The sequence below is a fragment of the Ambystoma mexicanum genome, chromosome 11 (assembly GCF_040938575.1).
Source record: "Ambystoma mexicanum isolate Mex_15411 chromosome 11, UKY_AmexF1_1, whole genome shotgun sequence".
Taxonomy (NCBI): domain Eukaryota; kingdom Metazoa; phylum Chordata; class Amphibia; order Caudata; family Ambystomatidae; genus Ambystoma; species Ambystoma mexicanum.
The window spans coordinates 1,219,759,378-1,219,784,223 of NC_090934.1; the positions used below are offsets into that span (position 1 = coordinate 1,219,759,378).

Below are 24,846 nucleotides of genomic sequence, written 5' to 3' on the forward strand. Positions count from 1 at the left end.
GAAGAAGCGAAGAGGAAGGCCTTGAGGAGTTTCCAGAACTTAAGGAGCTCTGGCTCAAGGCGGGGAGAGGCAGGGAGGCTGTTCCAGAAGGAGGCCCCTGCAGATAAGGATCTACCCCCAAATCGCTGCTTAGAAAATATTCTCACGTGCAAAGAGTTGGAGGAAGACAAGGGGAGGGCTCTAGATGGAGAGTATTTAGGAAGGGAGCGATGAAGATTGAGCATGCCCCAGAAAGCCTTGTGGACTATGCAGAGGGTCTTGAACTTGATCCTAGCAGCCACAGGCAGCCAGTCAAGGGATTTCAGTGCCGTAAAGATGAGGTCCCTGGCCTTGAGGCCAAGGATCAGTCTTGCGTTTCTGTTCTGGATGAGTTGTAGCAGACAGAGAGTAGAAGTAGGAAGATTGAGAAAGAGGCTGTTGCAGTAGTCTAGCCTAGAGAGAAGTCAGAACATGTTGACTACCTCTGATGAGGTGCAGCTGGTAGTGGGACATTTTGGAGATGTCTGAGATGTGAGAATAGAAGGAGAGAGCAGAGTCGAAGGTGAACTCCAGATTTTTTGCCTCACTAATAGGTGGCTGCGCAGGGCCAAGGGAGGCCAGCCAGTGAGAAATTGGGAAAGCGGGAGCAGGGGATCCAATGAGGATGATCTCTGTCTTACTGGCATTGGGCCAGAGATCATTAGCAGCACACCAAGACTGAATTGCGGAAAGGCAGTCAGGAATGAGTGAGAAGGAGGAAGTGGCTGAGGGTATCCTGAAAGAGAGCTGCATGTCATCAGCATAAACACTGAAAGTTAGAGGTAAAGGTAGAGATCCTGTGGGCCAGAGGGGCATGTAGACATTGAAGAACCATGGGGATAGGTTAGATCCCTGGGGGACACCACAAGTAGAGAGAGTGATAGAGAGAAAGGGCCCAAGTTCCACCTGGGAAGGACGTCTGAGAGAAAGGAGGCAAGCTATGCCAGGGCCCGATCTGTGATGCTGAGGGTATTCACGGAGATGGGAGATCAGGATGTTGGGTTTTACCGTGTCGAAGGCAGAAGAGAGATCGAGAAGAATGGGGACAGAAGGAGAGTTAGTCTAGATTTGAGAGCAGGTCTTCACAGGTGTTCAGAAGAGCAGTTAACGTGCCTTTGGGTGCTCTAAAGCCAGACTGATGGTCATGGAGACAACCAACAAATTCATTGTGGCTGGTAAATTGTGAGATAGCTAGTTTCTCCAGGTGTTTGCCCAGGAAAGGAGTGATAGAGATTGGTCGATAGTTTGCTGGGATGGAAGGGTCAGCAGAGGGTTTATTGAGCAGAGGGTGCACAAGAGAGTGCTTGAGAGAAGTGGGGAAAACTCCAGCGGCAAAGGAGAGGTTGCAGAGGTAGGCCAAGGCTGGAGCAAGAAAATCTAGGTTGTCCTTAATGGTTTTAGGAGAGCAAGGGTCAACCTGTTTGGAGGAGGCTTTCATGGACTGGACTTGTCTAGAGATCTCCGTAGGTGTGACAGGGGAGAGGGAAGAAAGAACGGGGGTGGTTTGGGGGGGGGGCAAGAGAAGTGGGTGCAAGGGAAAGAGAGGCCAGGATGTCTTGTGATTTAGCAGTGAAATATGCAGCCAGGACCGAGCAAAGGGCATGGGTGAGTGCAGTAGAGGATGATGTTGCAGTAGGAATGGCCAGTTCCTTGCAGACTTTAAAGAGTTAAGCCGTGTTGTTAGATGCTGTAAATATGCAGGCTTGAAAATAGACTCCTATCTTGGAGCAAATGCAGTCTATATTGACTTTGAAGAAGGCGGCAGGCCAGTTTGTCAGATGGTGCACATGAAGAGCCCCATTTCCGTTCCGCTGCGCTGCACTTTCGTTTAAGAGTAGCCAGCTCGGAGTCGTACCAAGAGTTGCACTTTTTGGATGTCTTTAGATGGACCCTCATGACAGAGGCAAGAATGTCAAGAGTGTTGAAAATGGAGTAGTGAAAGTTAGAGAGGGCTGTGTCAGGGTGGGAGCCAGCCACAGGAGTAGGAGGAGAGTAGGTGGAGGCAAAGACGGCCACTGTCACTCTTTTCATGGGTTGGATGACCTTGAAGGCAGGAGGCAGTGACGGATATGCCAGTGCTGTAGAAAAAGAGTGTTTCATGTGGGAAGAGAGAAGAGAATGATCGGTCCAGGAGAGTGAGGTAGTAAGTGGGGGGTAGAGAGATGATGTATGTGGCGATAAGAGCATCTAAGGTGTGGCTAACGATGCGCGTCAGGCCAGAAGGAAGAATGGAGAGAGAAAGAGAGTTGCAAATGTTGCGGAAAGGACCTGAAGAGTCAGGAGAATCAAGGTGGATGCTAAGATCTCCCAGAAGGAGTTGGGAGGAGGAGGAAAGGAGAGAGATCAGATCAGGTCAGCCCATTCAGAGACAAAGAGGGTGGACTGGCCCGGTGGCCGATCGGTGGCCAGAGTAAGAGAGGAGACGGGAGAGAGCGAGAGCCTGCAATCCACTCAGGAAAGATCAGGGCTACTCTCCCTCCAGGTCTGTTAGACCTGGGTACAGAGAGGATCTTGTAGCCTACAGGGAGAAGTGTGTCAAAACTTCTGACTGAGCTGTCCTTGAACCATGTCTCAGTGAGCGCTAGGACATCGAGATCCAAGTGTTGAAGGAGGTGGCAGATATCAGAGGAGTGCTCGACAGCAGAGCGAGAGTTAAGTGTGGCAATGTGGAGCTAATTGCTGTTTTTGAAAGACTTATGAGGGGGGTACAGTGGATAGTAATCCTCCCAGTAAGTGACAAGAGTGTTTTGGGGGGGGGGGATAGAGGTAGGAATGGGCAGAGGAGCCAAGCCAGGCAAGAATGTCAGTGAGGGGAGTGTAGGCAAGGGAGCCAGGACAGTAGTAGATGGCAAGGGAGCTAGTATAGGAGGAACCACATGGGGCAACAAGCAGGGGCGTCTGATTTAAAGCCAAATGGACCACAGTGATTGGTGTAGGCTAAGCCTACCTTAATTAACCAATGCTGGGGTCCGTACCAATAATCTCCTGTATGCGTGAGGTAATAACCAGAATGCTTTGCAACAGGAAAAGTAAAGGGGTGAAAACATGTGATACTAAGTCCAACCCATCTTCCAGTCTGTTGTGGATCGAAGGATCTCTCTGGTTAATGGAGCGCTCTGTGGTTCCTGATTAAAGTAGCAGGTCTCCCTGACTCTATGGCTTCTGCAAACCACATTCTCGTACCCTATGAACGGGGTCCCCCTGCAGGCTAGACTACTGTAAACAAGCAGTCACAGACATGACATTTCACTGTCAATGATACTGAGGGCGGGAGCTGGCTTCAGGTTGACACAGTTGCATATGAAAGGTTTTTGGGTTTCCTCTCTCCTTTACCCCCTGCATGTGGGCCTGTTTGAAGTGCCCTTTAATTGGTATGCTAATCGCTGCCACCAGCTGCAGGGCCTATCAAATGAGCATGGTGGATCTATGGAGCCTTTGTTAGTTAATCAGGCTGCCCATGGCAGTGGTGGATTGTTTGGTCTGCCCCCTTCAGGAGATGCATCGTGTAGGCTGTGTCCACCCAGAGTACAGATGTATATGCGTTTGTCGTGCTGTGAGCATAGGAAAATGTGTGTGGATTAGCCCCACAAATGTTCATGAGGTTGGTCTACCATCATTCAATTTAATTAAAACATTTTTAAAAGCCCAGGTTAGCCACACCCACCGTGCGGGTGGTGAATTCCTCACAGCTATCTAGTAAAAAGCTAAGAAATATAGAGCTGCTCTTATACTTAATGCATTGGAGTTGTATCTGTTACTGATTCTGCGTTTTGTTACATTTAATGGAGTTTGGTGCTTGCAGTGCATAGAGGTTTTCATAGCTTTTGGTTGGAGAGCTTGGCTCTCACAGCAAATTGAATGGAAAAATCCTGTGGGTTTTTTAATAGGAAATGTCAGGCTGAGGGAGCAAGAGTGACTATTTCAGTTGCGATGACAGAAGCTATACTAAGGGAATGGACTCTAAAGAATTCCTACATTTTCACACTGAACATCTACATTTAACTATGTTGCCCTTGCCAGGCATTACGTCTACTACAGCTACAGATCAGCAGCATATTTTATTTGTAACCTCATCAGTCATCATAGTCATTCCCTTTCCACTGCTTAGCGATGGCATCGGGGCCTTTCAACTTCTTCAGCTGAAAGGGGCCTCGAGCCTCGGAGGCTCCTAGCAACTGCCCCGATGTTGGCAGTCTTATAACACAGCAATATATTCCTTTCTATACTGCTTATGTTCTGTGGCTATACATGTACGCTCTGCAGTGCTTGCCTTACAAGCTACGTTTGCAGGCACCCTTCCGGCTGTCACTTCCCTCGGGGTATACAGAAGGGTTCTTATCCCCTTGTCGTATTTTAACACAGGTTTCTCCACATCAGCCCTTTCTGACAAAGGTGGATTTATAGCCTTTCAGTGGCCATTTTTTGTTTCAGCTCCCTGATGGTCGTCTCTAGATAATCAGTGGCTATTAACCACCGGCTGTATGACTTTGTCTCCATTATAATGTATGCTTCCCACAGGTGCCTCAGACTATTGTGTTTTGCTGTAAGCAAGGGTGGCCCGAAACCATCACGTTGAAATGGTCCCTCATGAGCCATGACAAATGTTCAGCCATGTCTGCCACTGCTCTTCCTCTGACTCTGTTCAATGCTCCTCCTCATACTTTTGCTGCTGCTCCTCCTAACCTTTCCGCTGCTGCTACTCCTTCCCTTCCTACTGCTGCTCCTTCTATTCTTTCCTCTGCTTCTTCTTGTACTATTTGCACGTCTTCTTCTACACTTTACACTGCTTCTTCTTGAACTTTCTACTGCTTCTTGTACTCTTCCCACTGTTTCTTCTTGGACTCTTTCCACTGGTTCTTCTTGTACTCTTTCCACTGCTTCATCTTGTACTCTTCCCCTTCTTCTTGTACTCTTTCCACTACTGCTACTTCTTGTACTTGTTCCACTGCTTCTTCTTGTACTCTTTCCCCGTCTTCTTGTACTCTTTCCCCTGCTTCTTGTATTCGTTCCACTGCTTCTTGTATTCTTTCCACTGCTTCTTCTTGTACTCTTTCCACTGCTTCTTGTACTCTTTCCACTGCTTCTTCTTGTACTCTTTCCACTGCTTATTGTACTCTTTCCACTGCTTTGTCTTGTACTCTTTCTACTGCTGCTTCTTGTACTATTTCCACTAGTGCTTCTTGTACTCTTTCCACTGCCTCTCCTCCTACTTTTTCCACGGATTCTCCTCCTACTCTTCCCACTGCCTCTCCTCCTCCCACTAGTGCTCCTCATACTCTTACCACTGCTTTTCTTCTTACTCTTTTCACTGGTGCTCCTTGTACTCTTTCCACTTCTTCTTCTACTCTTTGCATGGCTTCCTCTTGTACTCTGCACTGCTTCTCCTCCCTTTTCAACCAATTCACCTACTTCTTCCGCTGCTGCTTCTTGTACTCTTTCCACTGCTTCTCATACTTGTTCTACTTCCTCTCCTACTATTTCCACTATTTGCCCTCCTACTATTTCCACTATTTGCCCACCTACTTTTTTCACTCCGTTTTCTTCCTACTCGCTCCTTGTACTCTTTCCACTGCCTCTTCTTGGACTCTTTCCACTGCTGCTTCTTGTACTCTTTCCACTGCTTCTCCTACTTTTTCTCTGCTGCTCCCCCTTCTACTGCTTTCCTCTGCCCATCTCCTCATACCGCATTCCTCTGCGCCACTCTTCGTACAGCTTTAGGGCCAGATTCATGGAATTTTTGCCCAGTTCAAAGTGACTTGCCAGATTCATGGAATTTTTGCCCAGTTCAAAGTGACTTTGCACTGCTGACACAATCCCTGATTCATGGAACTGTGCAAAGTGTATTTTTGCACTACAAAGTCAGTGCATAGTCATTTTTGCAGTACAAAATGACTTTACATTGCAAAAATACACTTTGCACAGTTCCATGAATCAGGGTTTGTGTCGGCAGTGCAAAGTCACTTTTCAGTAGTGCAAAGTCATTTTGCACCGTGCAAAAAATTCCATGAATCGGGCCCAGTCTGCGCTTGCCCATGTACTGCTTTCCTCTGTGCTTTCGCTCGTACTTTCCATTGCGCTTCTCCTCATACCCATTCCTCTGCTTCTCTTCATACTCCATACTCTTCCTTCCTTTTCTTTTACTTGAGCTATTTACTCTGTTTCTGCTCACTCTCTCATCTTCTTCTCCTTTGCTCTTTTGTTGCTCTCTGCCGGTTCCGCACGTGCCCTGTCCTTAGTTCTAGGGAGATGTATGCACCTGAAAGCTCTGGTGCTTCCTACTGTGTCAGTCTATTTAGGAGCAGTTTCATAGTTGAGGCGCTTTGTTACTGGGATTTACATAACGCACAGTTAACATTTGCATGGTCTCCGGGTGCTCTGGCGGATCTGAAAGAGAGGGGGATTGGCTAGACATTGGAGGAATGTGAACCATTTCTGTTCAACATGTTTGGCGCAAACCTGCCAATTGTCATGTCCTTGGAAGATGCCCAAGGAGATCGATTCAACCAAGTACTGCATTACAAACACATGCTGTTCCCATCCTTCTGCATGCAAAGTAGTGCCTTGCTGAAGGATACACACCACATACTTTGGTGTTGAGTGCTTGCTCCAAGAGGAAGGGGCTGGGAAAGATAAGGGTGTTCCCTTACAACATTACTAGTGTAGGTGTGCAGTGGCGAAGGATCTTTTTATGCGTGCTTCCCTCTTCTGCTTCACAAGTCCTGGCAAATGACATGAGCAACTGGGCATTCATTGGCAAGTGTTGAATTCCTGGCCAATGCCATACAAAATCCCAAACTATTGACTTTGTCAATTCATGTTTTTTTTCTCCATTGCAAAGAAGAGCATCTTGAGAATGTGCAACAAAGCCAGCCCTTGTTTAACGGCTCTTGCTGAACCCGCTCTTGGTGCATTTTCCTAGTCCAGCATGTAATGGCTGGCACATTTCTTCCTCTACTCGTCTAATGTTGAGTGATTATACGGTTCTTTGAGGCTTAGTGGTGAAGAACAACTCTGCACAATTATGATGCCTGAACAAAAATGGAAGAATGCGTGGATCTTTCGCTCGAGACTTGAAGTTCTTTGTGAAAGTGGCCAATTTGGGAGGGAGGATCCCGTCTACAGAAGAAGCTTTTCATGTTGAACTCCCCACGCCCTGCTTGTAATTGATTTTCCTTCATAGCCAACTCTCTGGATTTTTCTGAAGATGCTAGTTCTCTATAGAGCGGCAACTTGACTCCTGAGGATTCGTTTACTCTTCTGCTCAGCCCCACCTTTTCCATCTACCACCACCTAGTGGACAGAGCTGGAACGTGGGGCATGCCTGAGGTGTAGCAAGGACAAAGTCCCGTGCGCACCCATTCCAAGCACCCAATCCCTTTTTCTGTGCCTCCCTTGTGTGCCTCACCTCCTTGCTGCATTTCTTAAGCTTGTTGAAAGGGGCAGGACCCGTAACATTGTTCCATTTATTTACCCTGTTAATGCCAAGGGTGCAATGTCCTCAGACTTCTTTATTGCCTGCGAAGAACTTGACTGTTCGCCACCTTATCCTGTTGCAGTAGGAATCCCTGTAGCACCCAAGAGGTTTAGCAGAATTGTTTAGTGAGTGCTCTTTGTGAGTTTTAGGTGTGCGCAAAGTTATATAATGTCTCCCTTTCGTGTAGTACATGTGCCCCTCCCATTGACATTGTTATTTTATTTGTATCGCACTCCTACACAAGTGTTTCAAGGCGCGACAAGGAAAGGGAGGGGAACAAGGGAGAAGAAAACAACGATCTTGCTAGGCCCAGTGACATTGAGAACGCACAAGTGCATCAGTGTGTTACTTGGTTTCATGCCATAGAGGCTGGTTTGATGAGTGTGGTCCTTAAGGAGACTAGCCTCCCAACCTCTACCATTCAGCACTTTATGTTCGCAGATCACAGATGCCTCTTCAAGAAGATTCAATGTATCGTGTGGTCTGCATTTGGTATATCTTTTCTCTGTGTCCTTTTCACCACTCCCCCTGCATGACCAGGGAGGTTCTCTAATTTCTCGAATTCTCCTTCTTGCAGCGTGTTTGATCAAGTCAAGCCCAGGGGTTCAATTTGCTGGGAGCCTTGTGGATCGTGCTTGTAGCCTACAAGAGTTTGGTTAGTGTAACACGAGCGACCCTTGACTGCCCAGGCCAGCTGGTGCCACACAAACTTCCTTATGTGCGATCAAATCTCTGTGCTTGGAAATGTGCACAAGGGAGCATTGGGGCACGTGTAGAGGGACATTTAAAGGATAAATGTCTCAGAGAGAATAGCTCGGGGGCTAGACGCTCACCTTGGAAGCAATACTACATGAAGCAACACAGGTTCGATCCCCCGTCCGTGCTTATAAATAACCAATCACTATATGTAATTGACAGACGTTTAGTTTACATCTCGTGTGGAATTTCGATATGTGTTGCCTGATACCCAGGAGAGGCTTTTAGCTCTGGCACATTGTATTTTTATTTCCGGTCTCTGATATTAGCCATCCTTTGAAGCTTTGCTAGGCACTAATTGGCACTGCCGGATCTTGATCTACTGGTTACCCATCATTGGGTGTTGCTTGGCATTCCTGGACACTCCGTCATACCTCACTGCTGCTGCCATTTCACGTGCCTTGGAGTCAGTCTGAACTTTGGTCAAAGTCGAATTTGTAAGTTATTGGGAAACTAGAATCCAGTGGGCAGGGGGTGTATGTCAAAGTGTTAAATTAACAATTCACCTATTATGTGCTCCCGGCTTCCTGGGCCTTATCCTTTCTTATAGCCTGAGTCGCCTCATTTGCCAAGACCGAAATAACCCCGGGCACACGCTATCCTTTGTTCCACTGCTCGTGGCTTCATCTGCCAACAAGAGTGAAATAATCCCAGGCACACAGCTATTAATAGCCTGTCAACCAGTGATTCAGTGCCCTGCAAGGCAAACTCTGCCTCCAAACAACGTCCTGGATTGTGCGTCAACATGTGCACGACAACAGCGGGTTTGGAGAGGCGCAGTGACACATTCATCCGGATGTTGGCTTGGCCAACTGGACCAGCCTGTGTGCCTCTGGAAATGCCTCCCCCGATGAATCAGGATATTGAAAAGACCTCGTGCAGCTCATTGCGACATGGCACGGAGCATGGCCGCTTGACGACCGAAAACTAGAGGACACGTGTGATTTTACGTAGATTTTTAACTTTTTTTGTGTGTGTGCTAAATGTGATTCTTATTTCCTAATTACTTGTACCCTTTGTCTTAAATTTTATATACAAATCATTTGTATTTCAAATGTTTCCCTTTGTTGACCCTTTCTTTGTTATGTTATGTTATGTTGTGTTACTTGGCATTTATATAGTGCCTTATGTATCATTGGTATGACCTGAAAGCGCTGGTAGGTTGAACGCCCTTGGGAACCGCAGTCCAAGTCAGTAGAGAGAGGGAGTGTCGTATGGTGCGTGGGAGCACCGGATATGTGTGCAGCCCGTGTGGTTGTTGCATGATAGCTGCTTCTTAGTGGTAGGTGTGGTGCTGAGGAATCAGTTGATGTGTTCAGTCTGGAGGGTGGACACTCAGACTGAGTTCTGGCTGCTTTCAGATGAAGATCTCTTACTTATTTCAGCCTTTTTTCTTTGCCCACTTCACCTTTTGGTCCCCTGTGCTTTGTATCCTAACTCCCCAAATCCCTTTGCTGGCGTCTATCCATAGCAAGTGATTCTTTATTTTGTTCTTCTGGCTTCTCCTTAAACTCTAGATCAATCCTAAATGTCCCCACCGTCGGACTGGGCCATAAAGTGTCTCGAGCACCAATGAAAAAGTGGCTCACTGTTGCAAATGGCGACTCATTCCTTTTGTGACACTGTTTGAATAGTACCCAAGGGGGAGTTTTTTGATAAAATGGGATGCAAATTGTGCATTTTAAACAATATGTATTCAGCAACACTGGTCAAAACTACTTGCCGTATAGTGAAGTAACTCATCAAACTGGCCAACGTTGGCCAAAAAAGTGACCCACTTTTACCAACAAAACTGTCCCACACCGGCATTTTGTGTTTTTAGTTCGACCATGGGCCCATTGCCCTACAGAGCAGTCTGAGCCTGAACACCCCCCTAACCCCCCTCCCGTCTTTCTCATTTTTGTGTCTTCGCAGCATTGGATCTTTCATAGATTCACGTGCTATGTGTGTAATGTTACCCGTCATCAGGCTGGGAATCCTTGGTCTTGATAAAGCAGTTTCCATTGAAATGTAAGAAACTGCCCTCCCTTTAGTCTTCTATTGCACACATTTTGGGTCGTTCAATGGTGGGGACTATTCAATAGAAAGTGAACCTATGAACGATACCGATGCTGGAGAACGGGAGTTACAGGTAAGTAACTTCATCGTTTTGGTCCTTTGTTCTTTTTAGTCTTTTAGGCGTGATGACAATTTGTCATCCTTGTGATAACTTGGTCCATATCTACATTTTTCAACCAAAAAGGCTGCGAGTTGGGGAAATGTCCCTATCCTGAAAAAGGATGCCTATGTCGGATGGGAGGAAACCGTATTATTTGCCCTAATTGGACTGTACCAGCAAATGACACCCTTGGACCCCTTTACTTTCGTCCACAACAGAAGATTGTGAATGTGGCAACAAACCTTTTACTCCACGCAAAACCTGCTGCAGATCCTCTGGTATAAGGCCTCTGCTTTAGGTCTATTCATGCTTAGATGCATAGAACATTATAAAACATACTCCAAGTGGCGCGTTTAACTTTACACACGATCGTTAGAAAATTACGGAAACAAACTAGTGAAGTGTATAGTGACAATTGTGAAGGCTATCAAAACTTAGGGAACTGTTGCTGAAATATATATGCTCTAACCGCTAACTAATCGCAAAAAGAGATGCGCTCATCTTTTTAAAAAGTCTTCCAATAGTCTGACGGCTACTCTAGGATTCCTTCTGTATGTTCACCTGCTCTCAAGCTTTTTTCATGTATTGTGTGCTAACAGGCTCTGACTGGCCAACGGCAAAAGGCCTATGGCCGAACCAAAAGCACAAAAAGCTGGTGTCGGCCAGTTTGTTTGGGTCAAAATGGGCCACTTTTATGGCCCATTTGTGCCAGTTTAATGAGTTATTCCACTCTGCGGCTAGTAGTTTTGACCAGTATTGCTGAATAAATTATTTTTTTAAATGCCCTATTTGCATCGCACATTATCAAAAAAAACTCCCTCTTGGTTACTATTCAAACAGTGTCATAAAAGGAATGAATTGCCATTTGCAACTGTGGGCCGCTTTTTCATTGGTGCCCGAGACAATTTGATGGCCCAGTCTGGCCCTGCGTGTTAACGGAGCTTTGCAGTTTGATAGAGGCGTAAATGTCAGGGGTTCGCATTGACCAGCATAATGGTACTTTGTATCTGCCTGGAATTGGTGAAGGGCTGAGTCGACTGGGCTAGTGCTGTATTTTGTTACCAGTAGCTAATACTAAGAATGCAGCACTCACTGAGCCACTTTGAATGTGTATGAATTAATGTATGAACTTGTGTGCAAGATCAGTTAGAAGTCGGTGACGCAAGGTGCAAGCAGAGGATAAGGGACATAGTAGGTGATGGGGAAGAGGGAGCATGTCATCGCCATCATTTCTGGTCGGAATGGTCTTCCTTGAAGAGCTAGGTCTTTCCTTCCTTCCTGAAGTGCAGGAGGGACGCAGTATGTTGTTCCAGGTTGTGGGAGCTTAGTAGGAGAATGTCGGTGGTCTACTCTTCTGATTCATCAATTCCAATCAGAAGATGACGTGTCTATGGGTGTTAAGTTGTTCTCCAGAAATGCTGGGTCACTTGGCTAGCTATGATGGGATATGCGTTATCCAGGCTTTCAGAGTGATGCTGGCAGTCTTGGAAGTGATGTGGGCTTGGAAGGGTAACGGGAATAGTGTCTCGAGTGCGGGTGATATTGTAAAACTTGATTTACAAAATGGAATGTTCATTGCTGGAATGTTTTGAAATAATCACAATCACTATTGTTCCTCTGGAATAACCCTCCAGACTATTGTTACTCAAGTGTCACAGATGCCTCTGAAAACCACAGACAATGATAGATTTAAAGTGCTTTATTAATATCTTAAACACAATGGTTTGGGATGGCTGAAACTAAGGGGGTTCCCATGGCTCTCTTGATCTCCCAGTCGATTCCCACCACTGTAGCCCAAGCATCTAAAATTCCCAGAATGTCTCGGACGTATTCTAATGCAAGGTAACCCCTACTGTTTAGCTCTTTTATAATCTGGGAGGGAAACCAAAGGCAGTGGCCTTCTCCATCTAGCCCCCTCGGGAAATTTATAAATGATCCTCTCCTTCTTGTCAGCAGATTCATTTCACCAGAGTTTCTGCACTTGTACCTCACACACTCTCTCTCTCTCTGTCTCTCCCTCTTTCTCTATCTCCTCCCTCCATGTTCTTACTCATCTCTCTTTCACTCGACATATATACCCCTCTCCTTCTCTCACTTCTCTTCCCCCACCCTCTCACCCCCTGCACCTGTCTGTACCTGTCTTCACTCCTCTTCCAATCTTTCCTCATCGCTCTACACTTTCCACTCTTTCTTCTCCCCTTCTACCCTCCTCCCCCTGTCTCTACTCTCAATCCCCTATCTATATCTACGCCTCTGTGTCTTGATCTTATCAAACAAAACACTACCAGCTATACCCCCTTGCTTCACTCCCCTCACCACTACTCCCACTACCACCTACCGCTCTCCACACCCTTTTACTATACACACTCACTCTCTTTAATTTCCCATACACTTCTTGCCTTCTCTCTATCTCTTTCCCTCTTCCCTTCACCTTTTACACCCCCTCACTGCCATGCACTGAAATGGTTCTACTCTCTTTCAGACACAGTAACTTACCTGCGGTCTCTCAGCACACTGCCATGGTCTCCTCAGCACTCCACTCGACTTCAATCTGCCCGCCTCTTTGCCTTTTACCTCCCTGCTGAAGTTGGTCTCCGTGGTCACATGCTCTCCTTGGCCAATTTCTGGCTAAGCTATCCCCTTGCGGGCTGGGACTTCCCTTGGAAGGCTTTAAAATGGGTTTTAGCGCTGCCCCCCTTTTAATCTCCATTTTCAGGCTGGCAGCCGTGTGCTCCGTTTGCTTGCTTTCATTGTGGCTTTCTGCATGCACTGGTAAGTTTTTTTGTTTCCAGTGTGTTTGGGGGTGATTTCTCTTTCTCCCCTGCTGTCCCTCCACACTTGGTTCATTTTCTGCTGCCGCACAATTCCCCTTGGGTCAGTCTGGGCTTGCTAGATCAGATATTGGCTTTGTCCTCTTTGGCAGCAAAAATCATCTGTTCTTGATTAATTTTTACCCCTGTTCAAGTGCGGGTTTTCTTGGCTGTGTCCAGTTGCATTTTTGAGTTCTGAAAAAGAAAAGAGAACTCTTGCTAGAGGAGAAGCTGACAGGCATTGTGGGAGGGACAATGGTACCAGTAGTCATATACAATGTGCACTCAGGGGAGTCGGGACTGAAGCCCCTCTAGCTCGTATCCTGCCACTGGAGTAGGTCTGGATGTGGCATACACCCTGGTAGGATGCCTACCCCAGGTCAGGAGGGGTCCCTCTTTCCTTCCTGATCAGGGAAGCCCCGACCCAGTCACATCAGCCTGGCATGCTGTTACAGATGGGGGGAAAACCATATGCAAATCATGCTTGGTCCCACCCCAAAAAGGGTGTGTCCAACCCATGCTGCTAAGTAACATCCTTTCTGAAAAGGATGCAAGGCTGAAACATGCCTGGGATCGCTTGTGGTCTCATGCAGAAGGGATGTGAACTGGCAGTTTAAGCTGGACTGCCCTACTTTGGGTGGTCCGAAGCCTGATTTAAATATGGGCTTTACCCTTCTGTAATGGTATGGCAGATTGAACATGGTCTGTAGGGATTCCCAGAACAGTACCAGAGGTGCAAAGCCTTCAATCCGTTGCTAGTAGATGTCCTTCTACTGTGCTAGTAGGGGGCCTGCAGATTGCTGCATAGCCTTCGGGGGTGCCATTGTTTTGGCTGGGACAACTGCAAGGAGGGCAATTCCACCATGTAGTTGAGAGAGCACTAAGACTAGGACTATTGTTCTGAAGTCTAAGGTGATGAGGAATGGCCAGATTCTCTGAAGGATGAGAGCTACTCAGGCTGTCTGACTTTGTGTCTCCCTCCTTCAGAATAATCATAGTAATCTATGGTGAAGACTAGGTACACTGTGCTAGGGTGGATTTGAGGGGAGAAGCCACCAAGTTCCACATCTGTCCACCAGTTCATTACTTGAGTGTGTTTGATGATGCCATCAAGGAAGATCCACTCTGCCTTTGCTGCTTTGAGTTTCAGGTACACACTTGAAATTCATACTTGAATGATGGAGAAAGTAGTCTTTCAGCTGGTGAAGGCCATTAATGCAGCTGACATTCAGTTGCAATGTGGAATCCACATGCTTTTGCATTTTGATTGTGAACTCGGCAAGGGATGCCTTAGCAGAGTTTGAAAAGGATTGGGCGGAGGTTGGATCCTTGTGGCATTTCCGCAAGTCATTGGGCCACATTGCCATCTGCATATAACCATCTGATAAAGCTGGTGTCAGTCAGTTAGGTGTCAAATCAGTGATAGACAGAGGCAAGGGGGTCTAATCCCATGCAGTCCAAGTGGGTGTTGAGCATGGCTTTTTTGGTCAACCCTAATGAATGTAGCAGAGAGGGTAAGTAGGACCAGAAGGCAGAGGCTACCTTTGTTCACGATGAAGAGTGCATGGTGGATTGGCTGGTAGTGCTTTCGGTGCTGCATGTGGGTTGGAACTCTGACTTGAACTCTTGAAGGAGATAGTTTGACTGTACTTTCATATAGATTGAGAAAGGTACCACCCTCAATCATTCTAGTGAAGGGGAAGATGAATGGCATGGCAATAGTTTCCTACATCGTCAGGGTCGAGTGTGGTTTTCTTTAGCAGGTGGAGTATCTGAGCAGATTTCTGTGCGTCGAGGAAGATGCCTTGAGTGAGTGAGGGGCAAGGTAGAGACGAATGAGCATGTTCCAGTGATGGTCTTCATGGTGGCGAGTGGGGTGACATTGTCTTTGTAGGAGGTGGTATTGAGTGACCCAAGGATGTTCATAACTCTTCCAACGTTCTGTCCCAAATTCTACTAATCTTCGAATGTGACGTGTTGGTATGGCTATGGTGGGTTGGGTGTCGTCAATGTGGCATTAAATCCTTTTCGATTGGTGTGTATGACTTTTGATTTCTGATTGAGACTTTTCATTTGTGTCAAGATGCGTCAGAATGGGGAGACCTATTTTGATATTTCTCATTTTGACGGCTATCGCCTCTGTGTCTTGTCTTTTTTTCAGGCAATATCTGACACATGGTGTATGTATATTTACATACTCCAACACACCATATATCGATGCCTGCCCACACTTTTTCACAATTACTAAACCTCATGACTTTCTCTTTTTATTCTATGACCTGCTCTTTCATGTGCTTGCCTCTCTAGTTGTTGGATTTTCAGCACAGCAAGCAGAAGTCTCAGCCCTGGCTCATTCCAAGAGACTATTTTTCACAAGCAGTAAAAGAGTCCTGACACAGCGGGACAGCAGCCACGCGGTTTTCCCCTGCCCTCTGTACATTCAAAGGGTGAGTGACCTGTGTTTGCTTGTCAACAGTATTACTAACTTTGACACTCCATTGAATATTCCCTATAGAGTACCAGTTGTATCAATCATGTTCTATTTTTCTCTGCCCCCTTTAGGGATTTATCATTATACCACATTAATTCTGCCCTGCCCTGAGGAAGGCTCCAAACACAAAAGCCTGTCTAGGCTCGCCGAAACGTGTTTTTCCATATGCTTTGTTCCCCCTCCCTTCTGGAAGTACTTTGGGAACAATTCTTTGATATTTACATACACGTTGGCAGTTAATTATATGGCAAGACAACCATATGACCTAAATTGATTAAATGACTTTACTTTGTCAAAAACAGGGTAATTTTTTACACACCCTGGTTTTATTTAGCCCACAGGTACAACTGTTTTCCTGTCGGCCTCCCGTCCTTTCATTAATTGGTTTTCTGCATAATATCCTATTTCATCCCTCTGATGAAATTACTATGACACATGATGAATGTTATGTTTTGTACAATGTACACATGATGTTTGTTATGTTTTGTGTTTCTGTTTCATGCTATGTCTTTTAAACCCGTGTAAAAAGCATTCTGAAACTCCTTAAAAAAATGTGTTTTTTTGTATAATACATTTATTGCATGTACTCTTAGGACTTCTCTTTAGGTTTGTTGTTTCTGTGACTTTCTTTGAAAGCACATAACTTATAATAATATGGAGATTTAACCTAAATCATTGACAGAATTTAGGACAGTCATAGGCGTGGGTACCTTCTTTTAGTTTCCTTGTTTTGAATCGACGTAGTAATGGACACGCTAATTTTTCAGAAAAACCAATTTAACTAAAGAGCTTTGTGTATGAGGCAAATCTTTTTAAATTGGCAAGGAGATTGTGTTGGCAACCAATGCAAATCATTTATTAGTAGAGTAGCGCAATCCAATTCCTTTGCTTAAAATAACAGCCGTGCTGCCGGATTGAGAATTTCTTGGAGTAAATACAATTCCTTTTTTTCTGAGAGAGGACAGATTGGGCATTACAATAATCTAATTTACTTAAATTAGGAGCACAAGGTACTGATTTCGGCTGTTCTTCAGGAAATCATTTTTTAATTTATTTTACAAATGTTACTCTTTCAACAGTGGTCGAATTCAGTTGCTCTGTTGTTTCAGCTAATTGCAAAAAGATATTTTTCTAATATTATTTTTTGTATTTCATAGTTTATTTCTTAGTTTTTTTTTTATAACGCGCCAATACCTGAGTACGGTTTATAAGTGTGGATCCGGGATTCAAACCTCTGTTGCTCTGTGTGGTCTTGCTTCCAAGACCAGGATATTGCTCCTGTGCTTTCCTATGCTTCATGTTAAAAAAAAATTTCTAGCTGGTTTGCATCTTGGGTAAAGCGTCAACATAAACAGGTCTGTGAAGGTTCATAGGGTTAGACAGTGAAGGGGAATGGGATTACACCAACAGAGTGGGGCGGTGTCATGATGCCTACCTCCAAGGAGCCAGGTCCGACCCAGCAACTCCAGAGGCAGACATCATTCCCCCCAGGGAAGTGCCAGCGGGCCCAAGCTGGGGCCCTTTGGACACAGTCCTGGCGCCCTAGGCGCCAGGCTCATGTTAGACCCCTGTCTTGGCGCCTTAGGCGCCAGGCTCATAAAGCTAGACATGTGTTCAAGTGTGTTAATGTGCACTTACCTGATGCAGACCATGCTGCTACATCCAGGCCCTCTTGAGGCCTGAATGGAACTACTTTACCTGTGGGACTACTTTCCACCTGGGTGTGGTCAGGGAAGGATACATATCTGGAACTTCTTCCAAAGCTATTTAAACCACGCCCGATCAGCAACTCACACTTCGCGTTGTTCTGCTCCTCGCAGCTGGACGCTCACCGTGGCAGCTCCTGCATCTGGACTTAAGCCACGCCTGTCAGCATCCTGGGTCGCCTGCAAGGGGAGATAAGAGAGAATTGGAGAGAAAGAAGACCTTACCTGCTAAATCTGCATCACGGAGACAACACACCGACGATCCTGAAAAGGAAGACATCATTTTAAAAGCATTTCGCTTCGATCGCTGCAGCGCTGCATTTCACTCACCTTTTCCTGGGCGCCTCTATCTTCAGCAGCGATCATCCGGATCCGCACCCACTTCCCTGAGCCTAGAGAGAAAAAGACAAGAAAACAAGGTGAGAGAAGGAAGGGAATAGGAAAGGCTCAGTTTCCTTCTAAGACTTACTTGTTGGGTCATTCCCATTTCATTTCGGGTCCTGCCGCTTCCTGGCATTCCGGACCCCGGCCCCTAAGGGGAACAAGACATAAGCATTAGCGCTTGCTGCAAAAAGACAATGAACATTATTATTAAGCTTGAACTTTTGAACTTGCAACAGAACTCTTACAACGCCTCACCTGAATAGTCAAGCTTATTTTGAACTCCCATCAAACCTCAATCCAGTGAAGTAACTGGGTTTCAAAGCGCCCCTGCATCAAAAGCAGGATGAAGAACTCATCCTTCCAGACCCTAAGGTGAGACTTCACGGGGAATCGTGGAAGGGTATCGTGGAGGGTTGGAAGGGAGTGGGAGGCTTGAGCATTATTCCGTCAGTAGGTAATACTCCCTTTTCACGCACAGGGGAATATTCCTGCGAGCCAGGAAAGCCAGAGTAGAGGGGCCCTTCCTGTCCATCTTCAGAGTCCTGCGCTTCACCATTGAAGAAGCATCAGCACTCGAAGCCAGACCTGCGCCTCCGTAGGAATCGGGTGAGCGTTACAGGCGGGAGCAACGGGTGTGGGGGCGGCGGACTGTATGTGGAGATGGAGAGGTCCACAAATGAGCATGGCGCTGGTGTCTGCGAATGACGTGGGGCAGGACAATGAAGAGGTGACTGTTAACATCATGGCGGAGAGCTGAGCGTGGATGGAGTGGAGTCTGAACAGGCGTGGGACAGGACCATCAAGATTAATGGTTCAAGATGGTCGAAGGGGAGTGTGATGAATGGACCGTGAAGAGGTGATGGAGAGGCAAAGTGCCAAAGTGGTGGTATTAGTGCCCCCAGCGGCCTATTGTGGCCAAATATTATTATGTTTTTAAGACTGAAGTAATACGAGTGAATTGAAAACCCTGGAGATGTGTTTGCCCTTGTCCCCTAAATGTTCAAGAAAGGTGTGACCCTGTGAAAATCTGGGTAATGGTTTTGATTTTGGAGTTCCATAGGTGGAGCTTCATGAAGTACCACCAAGGGTACTTTGAGACACCACGTATCTCTAGTGTAGGGTGGGATGGTGAGAGGAAGGGAGGGAGGGAGGGAGTGGGTGGGATGGGGAGTGGGCCTTTGGGTGGATGCTGTGTAGAGGTCCTGGGCAGGCCTGTGATTGGATGCACAAGAGAGAGCCACAAAGGTGTGTGTGTGTGTGTGGGGGGGGGGGGAGGTGGGACCACCTTAAGAGAAGTTAAGCGAGACCATGGACCCAACATGGACCATGCGTGCCAGTGAAAGGAAACGGGAATGTGGAGGGGAGCTGTACTGGGCAAAGAAAGGGAGCAGGACTGGCCAGAAGCTATACAAGGTAGTGGCGTAGGAATATGAAGGAGAGTAATACAGGTGTGGCGATGAATTAAGAAGGGGGCATGAGGTGTGGCAGATTCCTCTGTCCCGTCCCCTTTCCGCCATACTGATGGGAGTCTATCCTACGGGAATGGGACAGGAGCTTTTCTACACTATAAAACTAACTTCCACTTTAAAGGTTTGCCTGGGCGTGCCTGCTCATGGGGACTCCTCCCAATGGCCTCGCCCTCCACTCCTTTTTACTGCTTGATAGGACTGGACCTGCATGGCATGCATTTTCCTCTTCCCTCATGGGTTCCTCATGCATTTCTTTTTGTAATTGTTACTAACACTGATTCCTCATCCTCTCGCCACCATACAGCCAGCTTATGCTGGTCATAACGGCTCAGGTGTTTTCTGCGCCAGGCACTTCCCCACGTCAGACATGCACAGGCATTGCTGGGAGTGCCTAGGTTGCAACCACTTCTGGGACACCTGAGCAGTACAGATCTCTTCCTTTCAGGCTGTACATGGGCCTAAAGTCTTCACCAAACTATTGAATGCAGTAGCCAGCTCCGTTCGTCTCAGGGAAATACGCACATATCCTTCCTTCGACAAATGACTGGTCAAAGCACATCTGCCATGGACGCGTTTGCCTCTGCCTGCCTTCTGGCGGACATTCTCCTTAACCTCAGCTTTCTATCAAGTTCGAGAAATCCACGCTAGCCCTGAACTAGTAGCAAACGTTTCTGGGCTTTGTATGTGTTTCGGAGGCTGCCAACATGTTTCCCTCCTAGCAGGGACTTACAGACATATATATCACTGGCTGTGACGTGCTTCCAAAGCAACCGGATCACCTGTTGATTCCAGCGGACTCTTAGTCTGATGCAGCATGCATACATGCAAATGACTCATCCAGCTGCACCAAGCAAATTCCTTCATCCTTATCCCAGGACCTGGCATGGTGGGGAAAGCATCCCAACCTGACTCTTGGGAATACTCTTCCAGGAATGTTCCCAAGAGGAATGCATAACCAAGATTTTTGCTCTTTACAGTTGGGGAGCAACCCTGAGGATCTTAAAGTGCATTGTCTGTGATCTACCCATTAAAACTATCCAATGCGGTGCCACCTCCGGGTGGATCTTTTTGCGACTTCCAACAACTGCAAGTGTAATCAATTTGCCTCTTGTGGTGGCATCAGTAGAAGCCCTTGGGGATGCATTGGGGATTTCTTGGAACACAGAAAAGAGAATCAGAGCTCAATCTGATTCCAAGTGCGCTCACTCCCTGCTCTCCTTACGGAGTTGCGTAAAGTTCAAATTCAAGATAAATGTTCAGTAAGTAAGTTCCAAATCATTCCATTTTGTCTGCATTGTGGTGTGTCCACAATTGTCAACTTTAATTCTTGAGGCATAAAGTGTGCCTAATTATTCAGTGCCAAAATGTATTAATGCCAATGCATTTCGGACATAGTCCATCATCAGGGCTTAAAGGCACTGAGCAGGTTGTCACACCGTGTGTGAACGTGGTATTTATTCCTTAGAGTGTCATGCACCTCTGGAGATAATGTCGGGTAGTTGAGCTGTGGTTATAGCTCTTAGTTCGCATTCTGTTGTCTAACGTATGCCACTCCTAGGATTTCTTGGAACCCCATGTCTCTCTATGTATGCCCTCTTATCCTGCTACTTCCCAGAGTCCCAGTAAGTTGACCAGCTCTAAAATAATTCAACACACGTCATTTCACCAAAGTGCCTGGGGTAGCGGACATATCATCACACACACCCCCGATTACATCACAGGAAGTGATGTCAATGTGACCTTTGACCTCAATGCCATCATATGGCATTTAACCCTGTTGTTGGTACCTAAAGACGGGTATAAAAACACACAAAAGCTTACATTTCATGAAATACCAAACCGGTACTAAAGCGATACAAGACTTCTTTAGATACCAACCACATTTTAAGAATGGAGCTGCCTTAATATGCCATGAAGGGGCTCATGTTATGACAGGGGTAGACGCACTAGAAGCAACATAATCCAGGGCTGCCATGCATATGCTACCTTAGCCTCATAAGGCAATTGTAACTGCACAATTGATTCTACAGCATATTCTGTCAGACTGGATAGCTCAGAGTTTGAATCATAAGGCTTTTTTTCTATTCCTTCTGCAAAATGTGCTGTAAAATGTGTTGTTTCAACCTGGGGATGGGGACACTTCCCATGCGTCACGCAGCAGGGGAATCTCTGCCCCATAGCAAGATCAAAAGCTGCCACCCGTTAATATATGCACAGTAAATGAACATATCTTAAATTGAAATGTACACATTTTGTTCCATTGACCAAGTCCACAAGACAAATGTGTATTTACTTTTCAAAAAAAGTCATCAACACTGGAAAAATAACCTGACGGAGGAGAATGTCCAGTAACTCTGCTGTCAAACTATAAAAGGTGTCCACCATTTTAAACCCAACAAACTATAATGACATATTCCAAGGAAAACAACATCCAAACAGGAGACGTGTGCTTTGATGACACCATCACACTCATTCTTTCCCTTCTCACACCCCTATTTGGCTTTCAACAATACTCTGTTTAATAAAGGGAACTTGAAAAGTACACAAACCTTAGTAAAGTACTCACACAAATATATAAATCCTTATCGAAATATGGCAGGCACAAAATGACCAATTCTGGCATTATTCCCCACACCAGACAGACTTGACATCACCAACTAAAATGGCCAGCACGCGCCATGCTTAATGGAAGCAGGCATCCACAAAAGGCCTCTGCTGCCCCCATGCAAATGCCCAGACCACCCCTCCATGTTGGATTATAGTAAAAAAATACACATTTGCTTGCTCGGTATGCAACTACAAGTCGCAGAATGCACACTGCCACTCAGTATAGATGTCTCCCGTCCCAATTCATGTAAACTAATTCCCCCAGAGCTTACCATTTGTGCCGAACCATTGCTTTCACTTGCTACGATTAGCAATGAACAGAAGATCAACCCCCTCTCCACCACCGAATCCCCAGCCTAAAAATATTTCATATATGAAACCTCTGACAGCTGACATCATACGACTACCCCTTGCTGTGTGGTTTTGTCTAATTTGTCAAACGGCTACATTAGCGACCGCGGCGAGCGAAGGCTCACTTCAGGCTGACCCAATAATGGTGCACTCTGCTCTGGCAACGCCGTAATGCGAGCACTCAAGCATGCATTTTTTATAATGCGCATTGTACAAATTAATGTGTCACATATCCATTTGTGCACTACACAAACTATGACCTATTGTCTGATGAGCAAAGACAACACACCCAAGCACAGCCTCCTACCTGAGGGACAGTGCTGATCGAGCCTGTGCCCACTGTGGGCCAAGCAGCATCTCCCAGTGGCCCACCAACCACGCTCAGGTCTGTGTGACTGCCCTCTGCCTGGATGCTGCCCCAACCTCCCTCGGCTCTAGGGAACAAACAGGAGAAACAACATGTCTCTCTGGGGCAGCGCACATAAGGACGCGCAGTGCTGGAGTTTGAGGGGCGCTTCTTCATTTTCCGGGACAACTAAGTGAAGCAGGGTGGCAGGTAGAGTCCACAATTGCAGCATTTTCCTGTACACCAGGCCAAGAGCTTCAGTTTTTTAATGTAAAAAAGGGAAAACATATCATTTTTTTAAAACACATCAAGCCTCTCTCTTGCACACTCAATGATATGCAGTCTTTAATATCCCATTTTGCCTCCTCGCGCATCCCTGTGGACTGTTGCCGCTCCTATTTATTGGCTATCATGGTGTATTTACCACAGTACACAGGCAGCATCCTTTTCATCCTCAATCCCAGTTGTTTGTAGGCATTTAGGACTGACGAGGCTTGACCTCCCAGGTTAAAATACTGCACCCTCTTCTGGACACTTTACATAGTCCTAATTGCCTTTGCACATAAACTCTTTGAGCCCTTGACTTCTACTGATCTTCGGTTTCTCTCCAGGAAGGTTTCTCTTTTGGCAGCCCTCACACCTGCTTGGAGTGTCATCACGTTAAAGGCTTTTTCTGCTTATGAGGAATATACACTATTTCACAAGGACAAAGTGGCTGTAAGAAGTAAGAACCCACCCGGCCTTTCTTCCTAAGGTGGTTACTTCCTTCTATATCAATGAGGTGGTCCTTTTCCCTTTTTTCTGAACCTTCAGTCTCCAACAGACAAGCTGCTCCTTTCACTCAATTGCAGAGAAACTCTTAAGTTTTAAGTTCTCCAGCATGGGGTCTGGCATGGATTCACATGCTCATGAATATTCCCCATCGTCAGGCTGGGAATACTCGGTAAAGAAAAAATCAGTATCAGTTTCGTGTCTGATCTGTCTTTCTTAGTAGTAACCAATCACTGATCTCTGGGGCATACTGTCCCCAGCCAATGAATGCCCTCTCCCTAAGCCCCCCGCCCCGGCAGCCCTCCTCATATTTTTACCGCATGTTCAAGTGTTGGGAGTTCTCGTGCTTAGCTCTCGAGCTTTTACTGCATTTTTCTCTTTTTCAAAAAGATTTATCTCATTATTCGGTTTAATCGAGCCTCAAGCTCCACCGACTCTACTTCCGATCTACGGGGACCCGTTTCGGATTTATCTATGCCCCTCAAGGGTGAAGTTTTCGTTGAGTTACGTTTCTTGGAGGATTCCAGAAGTTTCTGAGGCCTACCTCGTGGATGAGAAGAACATGGCCCAGGAGAAGGGAAGCTTGACTCCCCGCAAACTGTTCAGGATCTGCCCTGGATGCAACCTACAAAATGTGTTCAAGGAGGACGAGCATTCGAAATGCCTTTACTGCCTCCATGAGGACAAAATGCACGCGGAGAAGGACTGTGCGTTTTGCATGACTATGAGGGATCGTCGGACCCGTCTCTCCAACTGGCTGGAAGGCAAGAGCCCAGGAAGTGAGAAGAAGTAGTCAGAGCTGTCTTTTAAGTCCTGTGAGGGCGCCCCGGCGACAGGGGCCCAACAAAAGGTAAAGCACCGCGAGTCCGCGGGCACCGGGAGCGCCGAACGGTCGGGCTCCTCGGCTGCCAGGCAGGGCGCACCTTCACCGACGCCATCAACCGCGAGCCAACGCTCTGGCTCGGGGAAGAGAACACCCGAGAACCCGGCTAAGCTTCTGGAGAGCCCCCGGTCGATCTCGAAGGAACAGGCCTAAGGGGAGCGAGGCGGTGACCCTCCCTCTAAGGTGAAGGCCTCAAGCGCACTCAAGGTGGTGAAGGCCTTGATCCCGGCCAAGGCCTCGATTGAAGGAGTCGCTGCGGCCCTGGCAAAGCCTGTGGAGGCTATCCCAGTGGAGGCAACCTCGGGGCTCAGAGTTTCCCTGCCTCTGCGGAGGGAATCCTCTTTTAAGCCCATCGAGAAGACCCCTGTGAAGACCCTGGTGGAAAAAGAGGGGGGTGGGCCTGTGGCCATTACGGACATGGACACAACCTCTGAGGAGGAACTGACCGAAAATTTGGAAGAGGCCCGGTCGCACGGGAGGGATCCCGATGAGGGGGACGACGTTAGCGAGGGTGGCGACGACGTGGTTCCTGTGGAGGAGGAACAACCATCGCTCCTGGCACGCCCGTCACAGTCCGAGCCACAAGATAACTCGGCAGCCATTTTGACGGCAATCCAAACCT

General features: G+C 46.8%; 1 protein-coding gene across 5 annotated transcripts in view; it reads left to right on the forward strand.

Annotated features, from left to right (window-relative positions):
• The window catches only part of PEAK1 (pseudopodium enriched atypical kinase 1), a 978,753-nt gene that overhangs the window by 492,355 nt on the left and 461,552 nt on the right, over positions 1-24,846 (forward strand). The window contains exon 1 of one of the 5 annotated variants that reach the window (XM_069624575.1): positions 15,524-15,663. The exons of the other annotated variants lie outside the window; for them this stretch is intronic. The gene's annotated coding sequence lies outside the window, so the exon portion shown is untranslated. Of the gene's footprint in view, positions 1-15,523; positions 15,664-24,846 lie in introns of those variants that run through there. 5 annotated transcript variants of the gene reach the window in all.